The 13,759-nt window shown below is 43.7% G+C and overlaps 1 non-coding gene across 1 annotated transcript; it reads left to right on the top strand.

The window, feature by feature from the left end:
- The first annotated feature begins 3,741 nt into the window (after nt 1–3,741).
- Nucleotides 3,742–3,816, top strand: Trnas-cga (transfer RNA serine (anticodon CGA)). The gene has a single exon. It is a non-coding gene; the product is annotated as a tRNA-Ser (tRNA).
- Nucleotides 3,817–13,759: the final 9,943 nt, after the last annotated feature.

Below are 13,759 nucleotides of genomic sequence, written 5' to 3'. Positions count from 1 at the left end.
CTCATTCTGTTCCCTGTGGTTGTTGTTTATGTTTCCTCGTCGACTGTTCGCTTAGCGGTAACATTCGTTTGTTTGCTGTGATAATGATCGACCTGACAGCCTACCTATTACATTTTCTATCGTTTTATCTATAAAATGTGGGCCCTTTGATGATGTACTGGATCACTGATTACAATATCCAACCTTTCCATTCTCTCTCTTTCTTCTCTTTTTCCTTTTTTGGGGGCTTGACTAATTATTATATGTTTGTTAGTGCGTCATTGCGTGTGTGTGTGTGTGTGTGCTTGTGTGTGTGTGTGGGGGGGGGGGGGGGGGATTGTGTAATGAAATGATTTAGCACAGGAAAAACGCCTGTTAGTATAAGCTTTGCCAGAACCTATAGGAATACAGCATTTGAGAAATAATTGAATACCAATAACCGGCTGCATCGAGCATTTGTTTTTTATATATGTCTTAGGCTGAATGATGATTTTGCGTCCGTTCCACCCACGGCATAGGAAGCGGGACTACGTGGTGACTTAAAATGATAGACGCCGCATGTCGAGCAACGCTAAATAAACTGAGTCGATGAAATGCGCCAGTTACAGTCATAACGACCTAGTCACTCATTTAACTAGAAGAAAATTAAGAAGGAATCAAAATGAAATAGCGAAGTCTATATTTAGTCTTCAGCTTGTACTTCTTTCTGGGTCTTCAACGAGTGGGTTGGATTGCAGTAGTCGTTTCCCGTTGTTCTCCGCCTGCAGTCCTCTTTAGATGGTAGTACCATCTTGTATTCCGTATCTATTGTTAAATACAGGGTGTTACAAAAAAGTACGGCCAAACTTTCAGGAAACATTCCTCAAACACAAATAAAGAAAAGATGTTATGTGGACATGTGTCCGGAAACGCTTAATTTCCATGTTAGAGCTCATTTTAGTTTCTTCTTGCACCTACGCTCAATGGAGCACGTTATCATGATCTCATACGGGATACTCTACCTGTGCTGTTAGAGCATGTGCCTTTACAAGTACGACACAACATGTGGTTCATGCACGATGGAGCTCCTGCACATTTCAGTCGAAGTGTTCGTACGCTTCTCAACAACAGATTCGGTGACCGATGGATTGGTAGAGGCGGACCAATTCCATGGCCTCCACGCTCTCCTGACCTCAGCCCTCCTGACTTTCATTTATGGGGGCATTTGAAAGCTCTTGTCTACGCAACCCCGGTACCAAATGTAGAGACTCTTCGTGCTCGCATTGTGGACGGCTGTGATACAATACGGCATTCTCCAGGGCTGCATCAGCGCATCAGGGATTCCATGCGACGGAGGGTGGATGCATGTATCCTCGCTAACGGAGAACATTTTGAACATTTACTGTAACAAAGTGTTTGAAGTCACACAGGTACGTTCTGTTGCTGTGTGTTTCCATTCCATGATTAATGTGATTTGAAGAGATGTAATAAAATGAGCTCTAACATGGAAAGTAAGCGTTTCCGGACACATGTCCACATAACATATTTTCTTTCTTTGTGTGTGAGAAATGTTTCCTGAAAGTTTGGTCATACATTTTTGTAACATCCTGTATATTTTCAGTTGAGTCTTCCTCCGCTGATCTTTCTTTACACTTTTCCAACATCACAGTATTATTTTCACCACAATTTCATACTTCAAAATGTGAACTACCGACATTTCTCGCCTCCAATTTACTGCCTTCCGTAGAAGTAGTTTAGTCCTCATTTTTCTCCACTATACTTCGACTATTTCCCCCATGCCATCTTCACTATAGCTCCGTACTTTTAAAGCTTCGGGTCTCCTGTTACACTGTGCTTACTCTGGCCTGCTCTCAGTTCCATAAAACTAAACGCTCCGTAGTGAATTATTCCTTTTCATGACATTTAAGATCAGCAGTTTTCTGTATCCTAATTAAACCGACACTTTTTTGTGTTTTACGTCGCTCCTTACTGACTTCTATATTCTTGGAGACGTTGTCCGTCAGCGCAACTAAATGAAAGGCTGATTCATTTCTGTCATACAAGTCTCGCTTATTCTTATTTATGAAGCATCTTCAGTAGGGGCCATAATTAATGTTCCAGTTTCAAAACGCTGTACAAGGCGAACCACTGCTCGAAATTTGAACAGCATATTATTGTTGCAGGGGGAAACGTCATGGAACGAAAAAAAACTAAAATTTGATCACTAGATGGCGCTGTGAGCGTCAGAATATGCACACCAACAGACGCGCAGCACACGGTTGTTCTTCAGTTCGCGTCCCAGGCGCCCAGCATGACTGTCTCCATGAAGGATCGCGCATTGCTGCTAGAGCTCTTTTACAAGAACGGTGACTATGCCGCGGTAGCGCTGCAGCAGTTCCGGACACTCAAGGGTATGAAAAAAGGAATTGGTCCGCTGTCTGCTAAGGGTCTATAGAAAATGATTCCAAAACTCCCTAAGACAGATTCTTCTGAAGTGCAGTGTAGCAGAGGAAGATAAGCACCTGATCCGACGTCTGTCGAAGATGTGGCCACAGCGCTGCAGGAGGGTTCGAGAGGTACTGTGCAAACATGCAGTGCAGGGGGATGCGCCCGAACGTTGGACGTGCCTGCAAGCACGGTGCATAAAATCCTACGAAATATCCTGCATTGCTATCCATAAAGAAATTGACCCATGTTCAGGAGTTCCTCCCTGCTGACCTACCAGCAAGACAAACGTTCGTTCTGGAATTTCTTGGTCGCGTGGAAGTGGACAGTGAATGGCCATGGAACTACAGACGAAGCCCAGTTCCATCTCCAGGGACATGCCAATCCGCAGTATTGCAGGAATTTAGTCAACGGGAAATCCGCACGCACATGAAGCGGTAGCACATCATTTTCCAAAGATGACTGTGTGGGGCGGGTTGACGGCATCATTTATCGTAGGCCGGGTATTTTTTCGAGGAGACGAGTTCTGCGGGTCCTGTTACCTGTACCGGCACTGGTAAACACTGTGAAAGCCGGAGTGAGATTTTCACTCTGCAGCGGAGTGTGCGCTGATATGAAACTTCCTGGCATATGAAAACTGTGTGCCCGACCGAGACTCGAACTCGGGACCTTTGCCTTTCGCGGGCAAGTGCTCTACCAACTGAGCTACCGAAGCACGACTCACGCTCGGTACTCGTGCTTCGGTAGCTCAGTTGGTAGAGCACTTGCCCGCGAAAGGCAAAGGTCCCGAGTTCGAGTCTCGGTCGGGCACACGGTTTTAATCTGCCAGGAAGTTTCATATCAGCGCACACTCCGCTGCAGAGTGAAAATCTCACTCTGGAAACATCCCCCAGGCTGTGGCTAAGCCATGTCTCCGCAATATCCTTTCTTTCAGGAGTGCTAGTTCTGCAAGGTTCGCAGGAGAGCTTCTGTAAAGTTTGGAAGGTAGGAGACGAGGTACTGGCAGAAGTAAAGCTGTGAGTACCGGGCGTGAGTCGTGCTTCGGTAGCTCAGTTGGTAGAGCACTTGCCCGCGAAAGGCAAAGGTCCCGAGTTCGAGTCTCGGTCGGGCACACAGTTTTAATCTGCCAGGAAGTTTCATATCAGCGCACACTCCGCTGCAGAGTGAAAATCTCATTCTGGAAACATCCCCCAGGCTGTGGCTAAGCCATGTCTCCGCAATATCCTTTCTTTCAGGAGTGCTAGTTCTGCAAGGTTCGCAGGAGAGCTTCTGTAAAGTTTGGAAGGTAGGAGACGAGGTACTGGCAGAAGTAAAGCTGTGAGTACCGGGCGTGAGTCGTGCTTCGGTAGCTCAGTTGGTAGAGCAATTGCCCGCGAAAGGCAAAGGTCCCGAGTTCGAGTCTCGGTCGGGCACACAGTTTTAATCTGCCAGGAAGTTTCATATCAGCGCACACTCCGCTGCAGAGTGAAAATCTCATTCTGGAAACATCCCCCAGGCTGTGGCTAAGCCATGTCTCCGCAATATCCTTTCTTTCAGGAGTGCTAGTTCTGCAAGGTTCGCAGGAGAGCTTCTGTAAAGTTTGGAAGGTAGGAGACGAGGTACTGGCAGAAGTAAAGCTGTGAGTACCGGGCGTGAGTCGTGCTTCGGTAGCTCAGTTGGTAGAGCACTTGCCCGCGAAAGGCAAAGGTCCCGAGTTCGAGTCTCGGTCGGGCACACAGTTTTAATCTGCCAGGAAGTTTCACTGTGAAAGCCTTTTGCGCTCCGTCATTCCAACTCTTCAACAGCGTGGATGTGCGGGCAGGATCATTCTTATGCAAGATGGCGCTCCTCCCCTCACTACACAGCCAGTGAAGCGGCTGCTGCAGAGGCATTTCGAAAATTCTAGAATTATCAGCCGTCATTACCCTGCAGCCTGACCCTTCAGACCACCTGATCTTAACCCGTATTTTCTCTGGCTGTCGGGTACTCTGAAAGATGTGTTATGTGCTCCAGTTGCAAATGTAGCCAAATTTAAAGGACGCATTGCGTGACACGTTCCGAACGTAACCCCCGAGACACTCCAATCTGTTGTGGAACATCCTGTGTCTCGATTTCAGCCTACCGCAGTAAACGATGGACGGCATATTGAATACGCCTTGCGCCAGTCTCATTAAAATTAGAAACAGATGTCATTTTGAATTTAATGGGGGTTTTGGACCTAGGACAATTAAAAACCGATGACATTTTGCTTTTTATGCTGTTTCTGGCCTCACAAAAATTAAAAACCGATTTTTCCCATCCGATGTGGTACGACCTTTCCGTAGTAGAAGATTTTGTTCCATGACGATCCCCTTGCGTCAATAAGATGCTGTACAAATTTGACGTCATTCTGTGGAGAGCTTCTCTTCCTACACCGTTTTGAAACTGGAAATTGAGTTGTGGAGACTCTGTATATAATATCTGCGTTATATAATATTACTAGATTACAGTCTTTTGTTATTCTCTTACTGTTAGCCAAGAAACATTTTGGTGTGCAAGTTTCATAACGTTAAGTTATTTTTTGGTGCTGCTCTCGATTTTTGATCGTATTACTTCATATGTATCGTCCTAGAGTTGTACTTTGTTGGCTTCCTTACACCAGGATGCCAGATTCCTGGTGTTTTCAATCACGTTTCAACTGAACACTTCACTTCCACGGTATGTTCACTGTGTGTGTTCACAGTATATACAATATGTGATCAAAAGTATCCGGACGTCCCCAAAAGCCCGCCGGGATGCCCGAGCGGTTCTAGGCGCTACAGTCTGGAACAGCGCGACCGCTACGGTCGCAGGTTCGAATCCTGCCTCGGGCATGGGTGTGTGTGATGTCCTTGGGTTAGTTAGGTTTAAGTAGTTCTAAGTTCTAGGGGACTGATGACCTCAGATGTTAAGTCCCATACTGCTCAGAGCCATTTGAACCATTTTTGAACACCCTCAAAAGCATACGTTTTTCACATTAGATGCGTTATGTTGTCACCTACTGCCAGGTACGCCATTCAGCGACCTCAGTACTTATTGAACATCGTGAGAGATCAGAATGGGGCGCTCCGCGGAAGTCGCGATCTTCGAACGTGGCCAGGTGATTGGGTGTCACTTGTGGCATACGTCTGTACGCGAGATTTCCACACTCCTAAACATCCCTAGGTCCACTGTTTCCGATGTGATAGTGAAGTGGAAACATGAAGGGACACATACAGCTCAAAACCGTGCAGGCCGACCTCGTCTGTTGAGTGACATAGAGCACCGACCAGTGAAAAGAGTCGTAATGTGTAATACGCAGACATCTATCCAGACCATCACACAGGAATTCCAAACTGCATCACGATCCACGCAAGTACTATGACAGTTAGGCGGGAGGTGAGAAAACTTGGATTTCATGGTCGAGTGGCTGCTCATAAGCCACACATCACGCCGGTAAATGCCAAACGACGCCACGCTTGGTGTAAGGAGCGTAAACATTGGACGATCGAACAGTGGAAAAAAGTTGTGTGGAGTGACGAATCACGGTACACAATGAGGCGATCCGATGGCAGGGTGTGGGTATGGCGAAGGCCCGGTGAACGTCGTCTGCCAGAGTGTGAAATGCCAACAGTAAAATTAGGAGGCCGTGGTGTTATGGTGTGGTCGTGTTCTTCATTGAGGAGGCTTGCACCCCTTGTTGTTTTGCGTAGCACCATCGCAGCACAGGCCGACATTGATGTTTTAAGCACCTTCTTTATTCCCACTGTTGAAGAGCAATTCGGGGATAGCGGTTGCATCTTTCATTACGATCGAGCACCTGTTCACAATGCACGGCGTGTGGCGGAGTGGTTATACGACAATAAAATCCCTGTAATGGTCTGGCCTGCACAGAGTACTAACCTGAATCCTATAGGACATCTTTGGGATGTTTTGGAACGCCGACTTCATGCCAGGCGTCACCGACCGACATCGATACCTCTCCTCAGTGCAGCACTCCGTGAAGAATGGGCTGCCATCCTCCAAGAAACCTTCTAGCACCAGATTGAACGTATGCCTGCGAGAGTGGAAGCTATCATCAAGGCTAAGGGTGGGCCAACACCATATTGAATTCTAGCATTACCAATGGAGGGCGCCACGAACTTGTAAGTCATTTTCAACCAGGTGTTCGGTTACTTTTGCTCACATAGTGTAGTACTGCCAACTGTCGCTGTAAGTTTTTGGTTTGTCTCGTGTTTGTGTTTAGGTGTCTGAATGTAGTTTGATATTCGATTATTTGTTATGTGTGTGCGTTCTTACTGTGCGTGGTGAGACTTGTTCATTGACAAAGGGGAATTTTGAATGGAAGGACTCCTAAATGTTTTTTTTTTTTTTTTAGTGTATGGACATTAATGTGGGATGCGCCCACCTACCAGGTTTATGGCGGCAAAATTCTACTGGGAACACTTCACTGAGGCTTCTGGATGTCCCTGAAAGAGTGGCAGCCAATTCTTCCTCAAGAGCTGAAAACAGAGAAGGTAATGATGATATACGCCGGGGTCTGGAGCGAAGTCGACGTTCTAACTAATCCCAAAACTGTTCCGTTGGTTCATTTCGGGACTCTAGGTGATCCAGTCCATTTCAGGAACGTTATTGTCCGCAAATTATTGTCGCATACATGGTGCTTTATGACAGGGCGCACTATCATGCTGGTACAAACAATCATCGTCTCCAAACTACTGTACGCAGTACACAATGCTGTAATATGTGTTCATATACTCGTACTTCCGCAGTTACTTCACTATTGGCACTACACATGGTGGCAGGTACAGGCATTAAAACCCTTCCATTGGATTTCCACAGTGTATAGCATAATTTATGGGTATAAATTACTCGTTTCCAGTCCTCCACTGTCCAATAGCGACACTCTTAACATCACCTCAAGCGTCGCTTGGTACTTACTACAAAAATTTGTGGTTTAAGAGGAGCTTGACCATTTCAGCCTATTCTTTTTAACTCATAGCCCTTAGTCACTGTGCTAGCTGGACTATTAGTAGCATTTTGGAACTCATGAGTGATGTCTTCCTCCGATTTCGTGCGATTTTTTTCGTAGTATAAATTTTGATACGGATTAATCAGATTACAGTGGTCCTATGCACTGATTGCATCTGCGGTTTTTAACTTTCTATAATTTAACCTGGTGCTAGCTATTTCAATCAAGCCTAAACCGACAGCTTGTGGGCCGAGATAACGCGACCTTCACAGAACTTCTAGCGGAGGTAAAGCTGCCCTCGCGTCGTCTTGGGGAAAGGTGTCTCGACTAGAGACATATTGGCGTCCAGTCTACTGTGTAGTTTATTGCTCAAACCCACTCTGGATGGCCAAGCTCAAACCATTCATTCCGAACAACGGTACTCCGCCCGGCAGGAGGTGGCGTCTGGGCCTTGCATAGGAAAGTGCATTCAGCAGATAAAAAAACTCCCGGAATTCCGAGAAACATGACAGAACAGCTGTTACATGTTACAGGCTCAGAAGACACCGCAGGGTTGACGGAAAGCCTCGAGCAGAGTTTTTTTTTTAACTTTTCTCAGGGCCTGTGTATCGATGCTAGTTGCTGCTTGAGAGGGCACTGACGTGGAATTGATTTAACATGTAGTGTAAAGGTTTTAGCAAAAGTGGGGAGGAAATAGAGATTATACGTGTTTTTCATATTTCGCCTCTGCTGGTAGGAATTTTGTTACAAGAAAACGATTATGCCGTTGGTGGACTCGTATAATTTTTAGAGGATAGGTTGCCTGGATACTTTGTTAGAATAAGTGAACAGGAAAGAATTTCCTTACGACCAGTCGCCTCTGAACTGCAGGCTGAATGCGTCGGTACTCTGCAGGTCTCACGCAGCGGACCCCCTTATCAGAGTGGGTTCCACTGTTCAAGCGATCGACAGAGCGCTTCTAGCGACGTCCTCGGTGGCACTCAGAAACGGTGTCACCCACGTACCCATATCGGACTGACGATAATGGGTGCGTATTTGCCATATTACAACCATCACGAACCACAAATTCAGAATCGTGTTCAGATTCATTTACCATGTTCTCCACCGTATTTTCAGCTGCATGGGCTTCTTCGTTTCTCCAGTCAGACAGTCAATGTAATTAATGTGTAGGCCAGTCAGGATAAATTCACAATCTCGCTTATATAATTATGAGCTGATTTCGACCTCCACTAAGTATATTCGACAGCTAGTCGTTCACTTACCTACTTTTCATAATTAACATTTAATGCTCGTAATGTTTGTGATTTCATGACTTATTAAGATGATTGTTGATTCTCATGCGTTTCGTTATAAACTAAGAAGTTGTCTTAAATCATATCTTCGATTCGAGTAAATGTTGCCGCCCTGATTATATTTAATGTTTTTCGATGATAAAATGTGTATTTCTCACCCTAATATACACTGCCAGGACCACAAACTTACATAGCATTAATCGTTCCGTTGCGTACATTTATTCCAGCATAGGGTGTTAAGGATGTGTTTGCATCACGATTCGTTCTGATTCGGTTAACTTCACCCTCACACACACGCACACACGCACACACACACACTGGTTTTCACACACTGTCTGTCAGTACACAAGGTCTGCATGATCTTGGTTTACCTTTGGCTGATCCTTTGTGTTTACACTCCACAGTCACATCCCCAATAGTCGGCTTGAGCAGCCAGAGAAGGGTTGAAATGTCCGTGATAAGTACTCAGGTGACATCCAACGACTAGCGCATGTTCAAAGTCACTGAGATCTCCTGACCACCCCATTCTGCTGTTACTGCTTCTGTACTCGCAACCCAACACTCCTCGCTTGGTGGTTCCCCCCCCCCCCCCCCCACGTGACATCTGGTGGTTAGTTCAGTGTTAAGTTGGGGTTTCCAGATACTTTTGATCAGATAGTGTATATGAAAGTTTTCCTGTAATTCACCAGTTTTCTGCTGTAATTGTTCATTGTAATAATATTCATATCCTCTTTCAAGGTAGATAGTGCATTTCTATGCTTTGTTAGGTTTTTAGAAAAGGTAGAATTGTTAATTTCATATTTCCAGTTTCTTATGTGTTCATTGCATCTACTTCTGAAATTTCTGCCTATCATCTTCAGATGGTATACCAGCTCCTGGTTTTTCTAGTGGTGTTTGTAAATGTAACTGGAGTATCTTTTTGTTCTTTATACTATTTGTAATCCATATTTTCTTAGCATTCCTGCTATTCTGTATGTTGACTTGTGTTACATGTTGAGGTCTTTCTTTTTTTTGTTCAAGACATGAGTGTTCCTCTTCTATGTTTCTGTATGTGTACTGTCGTGTCTGTGTTGTTTGTGGAGTCTAATGCTGCTTGTGTCCTCGGATTATTTTGTTTTTCCTCAGTTTTTTATTCTTTGGTTGAGTCTTTGTATTATATGGGTGGAATGTCCAATGTTTTTGACCATGAGATATACTCTTTCTAAATATTTTCAACAGTCTTCTCTTCTGAGTGGGATTTTACTCAGGTTATGTGTCGTATGTGTGTGAGAGCTGCTAGCTGTTGTTTTGTGGGTGGTTTGACGTGCGGAAGGAAGGAAGATTAGAGTTTCACGTTCTGTCGACAGTGCAGTCATTAGAGATAGATCACATGACTGGTTTAAGTAAGGATGGGGAAGAAAATTGACTATGCCCTTTTCAAAGGTAGCATTCCACCATTTGCCAGTAGTGATTTAGGGAAATCACGAAGAACCTAAATCTGGATGGTCGGAAGCGGATTTGAACTATCATTGCCCTGGATGCGTGTCTAGTACGGTAACCAGTGCGCCATATCGTTGGGTGGGGTTGGTGTGGCGTTTATAACTGTATCTGTTGCTGTTGGCGGTCTGTAAATGTCAAATTTGTGCTCATTACAGTCTCTCTTTATTATTATATTTAAGACGTGTATTTTTGGTGTTTCTTTTTCCACGGTTAACTGGATAGTTTTATGTATACTGTGTACGTCTGGATGAAGTTTACTTATTTTTTCTGTTGACTTGTCTATCATACGGATTATACCATACACAAATCTGGCCCAATAAACAATTGTATATCCTTTCTCTAAGATGGTCATATCAAATACTGCATTTTCTTTATGGATGATGAATACATTTCCGTTATTAGCGATCCCATTTGAAAGTTATTTTCTTTCAAGTAATATTCCATTTGGGTAGTTTGTTGTATCTCAGTAGGTTCTCTTCAAGTAATTTCATAGTGTCTGCAGTTGCTATTGAGGTCTATACATTCCCTATTTTAAAGGAAATGAGACAAACAGTTTGTTGAATGTCTAGTAACGTAACGTCACAAAACTTGCACACCATAAACTGTTTCTTGCCTAACAGTAATATAATAACAAAAAACCCTAATATATGCGGAAGCATTATATAATGTAATTATTATATACTTAAAATAAACATTTATTACAGGCTACTAAACTTATTAAATAAAAAAAGGAAGCCAAACGTGTGTGGCGGAAAACGAACAGCCTTTCAGTTATTTCCATAGACTGACCACATCTCCTAATTAAATTCATGTACATTCTGTATGTTTATGCCTTCTCTTCTATTATGCCAGTTTAACCCACGACTAAAGTTTTGATTTTCTTACCCTTACGTTGTATTTCTCTCACAGTAGCACTTCCATGTTTTTCTTTCACAATAATATCTCCATCTTGACTAGCAAGCTTTTTAGCTCTTTCTCACTTTCTGCCAGTGTCATCATTTCAATATGATTATGCTATCTACTAGGGCTCTGACTACTGCTTCGTTATAACATTTTCTAATTCAAACAAATGATTTTCGGATGTAGGCCATGAATAATATTAGTGACAATGGGCATCCTTGCTTACATCTCGGATTATTTTTGCATGTTGTCAATGGTGCCCCAGTCTCACTGAATTAACTTTTTCTTTATATGAATACCAGATAGCTCTCTTATAGTTGGAGTCTCCCAGTGTCTAGAACAACTAATCCCATTCTAGACCGTTCATGCTTGTTCATGTCAACAAATTCTATTAATAGTGTTAGTCATTATACATCCTGTTTCCTAAAATTATCCTGTTCGTGCTCCGAAACCGAACTTATCTTCATTGAACATGTAGTTGTCCTAGTCGTCGTTGTTGTTGTTGTTGATGATGATGATGATGACGATGTAGCTGTTGTTGTCTGTTGATGTTGACTTCAATCCGAAGACATGTTAGATGCATGTCTCAATGAAATTGTTATTATCAGATTCTTCGAGGGATGGGGAAACAGATTATTTTACCATTTTGATAGCATCTCTCGGCAGCTGTCTTTTATACTGGATTATGTAATACATTTCGGCCGGCCGGTGTGGCCGAGCGGTTCTAGGCGCTTCAGTCTGGAACCGAGCGACCGCTACAGTCGCAGGTTCGAATCCTGTCTCGGGCATGGAAGGTTGTGATGTCCTTAGGTTAGTTAGGTTTAAGTAGTTCTAAGTTCTAGGGGACTGATGACCTCAGATGTTAAGTCCCATAGTGCTCAGAGCCATTTGAACCATTTAATACATTTCCTGAAATGTGCAGGAAGATCATCAGTTTTATAAATCTCAGATATTAGAGTATTTAATTTCGAGCTGCATTGAATAGCTTTGTAGGTATGTCATCAGCTCTGGAGATTTACTGTACTTTAATTTCTTTAACGCTTCGCCAGAATCTTCCTTTACGATCCCGTCTCCTTAGTCATGGCCTACTGCCTTTTGTCCGAAGCCTTATACAGGCAGCGTCGCGGTGTAACATCGCGGACTAGGGCGCCTTGTCACGGTTCGCGCGGCTCCCCCCATCGGAGGTTCGTGTCTTCCCTCGGGCATGGGTATGTGTGTTGTCCTTAGCGTAAGTTAGTTTAAGTTCGATTAAGTAGTGGGTAAGCTTAGGGATCGATGACCGCAGCAGTTTGTTCCCATAGGATCTTACCACAAATTTTTACTTATACAGACTTGTCAGAAACAGTCTGATAAGCTTGTAACGGTGTTGCGGGGTATACTGTACTGAAAAAGAATTCTTAAGAAAAAATGCGATACCTTGCACCGTTTCCGAGTTAATCATCACTGCAGTCAGCCAATTATGCTGTTGCGTACTCAAGTTCAAGCGGCCCTCCAAATACAATTAGTGTGAGTTGTTTGCATAGCGTAATTGAAAGGGCACGAAACTGCTCAGCCTTTGGCTCGGGTTCGATCCTTACTACCGTTCGATGTCCAATTTTTGTATCACACTCTGGTTCGATTTTAGGAAAGCAAACGAAGTACACATTTGGCCACACTGTCTGTGACAGACCGCTTGAATCTGAGCAAGCAACGTCTTAGTTGGCTTAACATCAGTGCTAACGATTCGAATTTTCTTCTTAATAATTATTTCTCAGCACAACCTACCCTGCAACACCCTTACAAGCTTCTGAGACAGTTTCTGACCATCATGTATATATTCAAATTCTCATTTCTGTCTCACAGTGTTTCAACATAGTGTTCCCATCTCTTTGTGCGGTCACATAGTTCCTCAAACACTGGAGATCTCTTCGGTATGAAAAATTTTCGTACTAGGAACCATTCTTAAAGGCGGAGAAAACTTCGGGTACTCAACGGCATATAATGTGGAAGGAATACGAAACCACCACAAGAAAGATTCTCTTGTTATCCAAGAATCAGTGGACAGGTTGGAGTTACCGTAAGGCACCTATCTTAGCAGCCTTTCCAGAAGTCGGTATTTATCAATTAACACTGTTAATGCAAATTCGAAAGTACTTATATCATCGGAAACTAAAACTTTTTGAATATTTGAACTATTAGTCTTCAGTTTGTCACAAACTCAGTTGAGTTTGGTAGATAAATATATAAGGCTCGAAAATGTTGGAATTTTTTGACGATTATGAAAGCGCCTCTCAATATATAATATGTGATACATAATCCAGAGGAGATTACGAAGGATCTAAATTAATTGTAGCTTGCGTAGGCCAATGAAAATAATTAGATTCTCTCAGCAGATATTTCATTGCCTCAGGTTTTGCTGAGGTGACAAAAGTCGTGGGATAGCGGTACGTGTATATTCAGATGGCGGTAGTGCCGCGTTCACAAGGTAGAAATGGGCGGAGGTGTCGCTGACACTCAGGTAATTCATGTGAGTGTGGTTACGCCAGCACGACGGGAATTAACAGACCTTGAATGCTGAATGGTAGTTGGAGCTATGGATGGGACATTCCATTCCGGAAATCGTTAGGGAATTGAAAATTCCGAGATCCACGGCGTCAAGAGTGTGCCGAGAATACCATATTTCAGGCATTACCTCTCACCACGGACAACGTAGTGGTCGACGGCCTTCACTTAACGTCCGAGAGCAGCAGCGTCTGCG

This window comes from Schistocerca serialis, chromosome 3, assembly GCF_023864345.2.
Source record: "Schistocerca serialis cubense isolate TAMUIC-IGC-003099 chromosome 3, iqSchSeri2.2, whole genome shotgun sequence".
NCBI lineage: Eukaryota > Metazoa > Arthropoda > Insecta > Orthoptera > Acrididae > Schistocerca > Schistocerca serialis.
This window is presented reverse-complemented; position numbering and strand designations above follow the sequence as displayed.